This window comes from Lepidothrix coronata, unplaced genomic scaffold, assembly GCF_001604755.1.
Source record: "Lepidothrix coronata isolate B3197 unplaced genomic scaffold, Lepidothrix_coronata-1.0 Scaffold180, whole genome shotgun sequence".
Classification (NCBI taxonomy): Eukaryota; Metazoa; Chordata; class Aves; order Passeriformes; family Pipridae; genus Lepidothrix; species Lepidothrix coronata.
This window is the reverse complement of record NW_016690360.1, coordinates 915,311-920,314: the sequence shown is the minus strand read 5'-3', so window position 1 is coordinate 920,314 and position 5,004 is coordinate 915,311. Positions and strand designations below refer to the sequence as shown.

At 49.7% G+C, this 5,004-nt stretch overlaps 1 protein-coding gene across 1 annotated transcript in view; it reads right to left on the bottom strand.

The window, feature by feature from the left end:
* The window catches only part of HIVEP3 (human immunodeficiency virus type I enhancer binding protein 3), a 223,320-nt gene that overhangs the window by 146,687 nt on the left and 71,629 nt on the right, over window positions 1-5,004 (bottom strand). The window contains exon 3 of the mRNA XM_017830515.1: window positions 2,783-2,863. The gene's annotated coding sequence lies outside the window, so the exon portion shown is untranslated. The remainder of the gene's footprint in view (window positions 1-2,782; window positions 2,864-5,004) is intronic.

Here is a 5,004-nt window from a genome sequence, read left to right as displayed (position 1 = left end):
GGGTTTGGACAACGCTCTGAGGGCCAGGGGGGGATTGTTGGGGTGTCTGTGCAGGGCCAGGAGTTGGATGGACGATCCTTGTGGGTTCACTCCAATTCAGGACATTCTATGATTCTGTTCTATGACTCTAATATATCCACACATTAGCAGGTATCTCCAGACATCCTGAGCACCCCTCAGCGCCCCGGCAGCGCTGGCAGAGGCAGCACATGTCACACACACCCTCCTTCCCCTTCCCAGCCTTTGCTTACATTTCCTCTGGTCTGCTCTGATTCCAAGGTTTAATAAAATTTAATCCCAGCATGTCTCAAATTAATTAATTAGATCTCATTCCAAGCCACGGTGCCAATTCCTGCAATTCCCCTGGTCCTCAGGCAGAGTCAGGGATCTGCTGCCTCCAGGAGCAGCCAAGGACCAACCCTGGAGTGTGAGCCCAGTCACCACACTGCAAAGGGGACTATTCCAAAGCATTTTGATTTTTCTTGTCCGTGATTTCCCCACTAGAACAACTTCTCTGTGTTTTAAACATTGATATCATGACATCAGCCCCACTCACAGCCCTCAGCAGCAGAGTGAGAGCCAGACCTGCAAATTCAGTCTTTATTCATCAAAATTCATGGGCTGGGATCAATGAGCTACCTGGGACCATCCCAATCCATGTGCTCCAGCTACAGCTCATTTGCCCCCTCCCTGTGCTCTGAGCTTGTTTCCCTCTTCAAATCCTCCTCAGTGAAGGATTTTTTTTATTCCCTGTTGCAACTGAAATCATAAAACTATATTTTTTTTTTTCCACCGGGAACAAGCTGTGGGAATTCAGGGGAAATGGGGCTATTTTAACAGGACAAAAGCTTTATTCCCTGTGCTGATCCCCCCTGAGAGATGATTTCCACCAAACATGACATGTCAGCGGGTGCTCTGCGGAGCATCCTCACGGTGCTGCAGCTCCACGGCCCTCCCAACATTTTGAGCTGTCTCTGCTCATCTTGTCCCCTGCCACAGCTGAGAGAGGAGCAGTCCCAGGTGCTCAGTGGCCTCGGTGACAAGCAGAGCACAAATGAACCGACATGGACCACAGAACAGGAGATATTTCCCTCTGCATCACTGTCTGCTTTGCACCATCTCCATGCAGTGTAATTAATTCTGATCTCAGAAGAGTCTCATCAGTTCTGTCTGCTGCCAGCCTGCTGGGCAGGGCCCCTGATGAAGTGCAGTTGTTTACAAACACGTTAAAGCGTATTTAAACCCATTGTATCTCACTCCAGCTGCCCAAGGACTTTTTACTCAGCTCCTGGACTCGGCCCAAAACTGGGAATGACAGATTGCCAAAAAGGACAGAGACAGGGGTGGAGGGAGGGGAGGAGGGAGGGATGTGAAGTGGCTAGACAACACAGCACATGAATATATTATCCTGCTGCCTCTGGGAACCGAGGTCAAAGCTGGACCAGGCTGAAGAAACACGTTGCAAGAAACACTTGTGAAACGAAAGGTCCGGGAGATAATGAGCTCTAAGTGCATCCAAGCAAGTGTTTGCTGGTGGAGGCAACTCGGAGCCACACTGACTGTGGTTCCCTGTGGTTCCCTGTGGTTCCCTGTGTTTCCCTGCTGCTCCCAGGGAGCACAACTGTCCCCTCAATTCCCTCTCACCGGGGTGACAAGAACCGGGGCTGTGTCACAGGGAACAGCAGTCACTGCTCCCCAGGACGCTGGGCTGTGCCCCACCACCCTCGTGTTCTTTCCAGGCCAACAGCTTCTCCCCCCGAAAAACCTGTGTCTTCTGTAGGTGCAGCACCGCCACCTCCCCCAGCCTGACCCCATTCCCAGAGCTTTCCTGGTCCTTCCCTGCTGTGCTGCCCATCCAAGGCCACCGTGTTTGACTCGGGAAACAAACCCTGGCCGTGTGTCTGCAACCTGTAACCTGCTCCTGTGGGATGTGCATCCCTGTGGAAAAGCTGCACACTCCAAAGCAGGGAGAAAACCATCCCATTTTCCACTTAAAGCCTGTGCTCATCTGTCTCACCTCAGCCAAGTGTCCTTAAAATCCCCCCTCAACATCGGCATCAGAGCCTGGATTGAGCTTCTACAACAAGCTGGTGGCCAATGGCCCTGCCCAGGAACACAACACCTTCTTCTGGAGGGTTCTCCAAGAGCTCCAGGAACAGTATTTTATTTCCACAAGGTTCCCCAGAGTTGGACAGGCAGCATCCCAAAGGAAGGCAAGACTCCCTCAGGAAATGAAGCGACTTCATGAAGGTGGAAAGGGGAAAGGACAGAGCTGTGAGGGACAGGGGGAGCTGGAAGGGAGGGTGGGATTTGGGAACCTGCTGGTCATGTTGCTCAGCAGCAGCTTCTGGTTCTAAATATTTTATGTTAAACAGCTGCTGAATAAAGAGCCAGAAAGAAAGATGTGACCACCACCTGCACCCACAGTACCTGCTCCAGAAAATCCCTGCAAACACCTGCACAGGAGCACCTACAGACCAAACCAGAGCACACTGGAAGCAGAAATAAAATGAAAAACCAAGATTGGATCCATTGTTACCCCTCAAAACATCTTTTAAATGCTCAGTCACTACATCTGCTCCAGGAACTGCAAACCCCTGGGGCCGTGTCACCTCAGAGGGGCACAAAACCCGTGGAAAGCAAACCTCCAGCACAGCACCAGGGAGCACAGAGCCCCATGAGCAAACCTCCAGCACAACACAGGCACAGGCTGCAGCCCCAAAGCCCTGAGGCCATGGGCTCTGTGGTCCCACACACTTCCCAAACCACTGGAGACTCTTACCTGTGGAGAAGCTGCTACAGGTTCATCCTCTGACCCTTGGAGGAGACTCAGGTGTTCATCTGGTGACCTGGGAAAGGGAGCCTGGGGGAGAAAACAAGAGACCTGAATGTAATGGAGCAGATTTAAATGTGTCATTATACCCCAGAGGCAGTCACATCTCCTCCAAAAATATCCCCTGGATATTTTCTACTTGCTCCCATCAAGACTTTAGGGTTTTTCCTTACTCTCTCTTTCCCTCCTTATCTCCAATCCCTCCTGTCATCATTTTGGGCATTTTTCTCTCTGCTCTCCTCTTCTCACGTGCAATCTGGACTTGAGAGCAAATGATTTGTGAAGAATATCATTGCAAAGAATTTTCTTTATATGTGAAATAATTCACTTCCAGACATTCAAAGACAAGGCAGAGGAGAGTGGCTGGTGATGGGCTTTGTGGTTCTCCTAAAATCAGACCCCGAATGCAAACTGGGCCCCATCCTGACTCCTTTAGAGCTGGGAAAGAAAGCTGAGCCTGTACCCAGGCCTGGCCCTGCCCCAGCCCACTGAGGGTGAGCTGCTGTGGTCACAGCTGGGGAGGGATCATTCACTCCCCACCTCAGGACTGGTGGGGCTAAATTTTAGAAGCAAAGTCAAAATCGGACCAGGTTATGGGAATGTACCCAGGAAAAATAATTTTCAAAAGGCTGAGAGTGGTTTAAAGCAGAATCACAGAATTGGAAGGGACCTCAAAGCTCATCTCACTCCACCCCCTGCCATGGGCAGGGACACCTGCCAGTATCCCAGGTTGCTCCAAGCCCTGTCCAACCTGGCCTTGGACACTTCCAGGGATGGGCACATCATCCATAACACATCCTGGATGCAGGGAAAAATAAAGCAGAATGTTGGGCAGCATCAATGAAAGTGTCTGCTGCCCCAGGGGCAGTGGCCCCATGTGTGAGGACACCAGAGGGGTGACAGCAGGTGACATCCCCGTGGTGGCCTGGAGCATCCTCAGTGAGGTGGAGCAAGAGGAGCCACTGCAGCCTCAAACCTGCAGGGTGTTTAAATATAATAACAATATAAACATAATAATAGATATAATAGATATAACATAATAACAATACAAATATAATAACAATACAAATATAATAACAATACAAATATAATAACAATATAAAATAACAGCTTTGCCATTGTGTGACTCCTCTTAGGTGGAGATTCCTGGATATTTTGCCATTAATTCTCATCATCTCCCACAGGTGAGTGAGGGATGAGCCCATTTCACTGGTGTGGATGCTGAGGCAGGGAGGGCTGGAACTTCCCAAACCACACTGGACAGGGCTGCACTGGCACCAGAGCAGAGCCCTCCCAGGATCACCCCCATCCCTCAGACACACCCACCTGTGGTTACTCTTATTGTTTCCTTAAATTAATCCTTCTCGTTACCCAGGAGGAAATAACTACAGATAGTCAGGCTCCAAGGATTTAATGGAACTAACACTGTTAGGCCACCCAGCAATGCCTCAGAACATCTCCCCCACCATCCCTTGTGCTGCCAGCAATTAGATGAGATAATTCCAAATCTGTGTCCTTATTAGTGGCTTCTCCTGAAGTGTGTTGGCAGATTCAGAGCCAGAATGAAGCTACAGAAACCTCTGCACAATGATATTGCACAAAGAAATGCAATAGCAGGACAGCACTGAGAATACCTGAAATCAGTGTGAACAAAAAGCTGAAGGCACAGGTGAAGGTAAAGCCCCCCTGGACTAAGAAAAAACTCATTTATGTGTTAATCTCGCAACTGTATTAAAACAAAATGCTGTTTTAATTTAACAAGGGTGAAAATCCAACAGAGTGGTACAAAAGCAGCTTACCAACCCACAGGGGTTGTGAGTGAATGTTGGTTTTAGCACCAAACCCAGCACCATGGACGCAGCTCAATGAATGCCCAGAGCACGTGTGAGGAACAAACCCCCCTCGTCCTGCTCAGCTCTGCTCAGGGACTTTGGTGTCCCTTTCTCACAGGGGAATGTCCCCAAGGTTTTGCAGAGACCTGTAAGGTCCCAGCTCAGATCTCTGTTGTGTTCTGCACCTGCCCCCACACTGCTCCTGGAGGGCAGTGTCATCCCTCCTGTCATCATTTTGGGCATTTTTCCCTCTGCTCTCCTCTTCTCACGTGCAATCTGGACCTGAGAGCAAATGATTTGTGAAGAATATCATTGCAAAGAATTTTCTGTATACGTGAA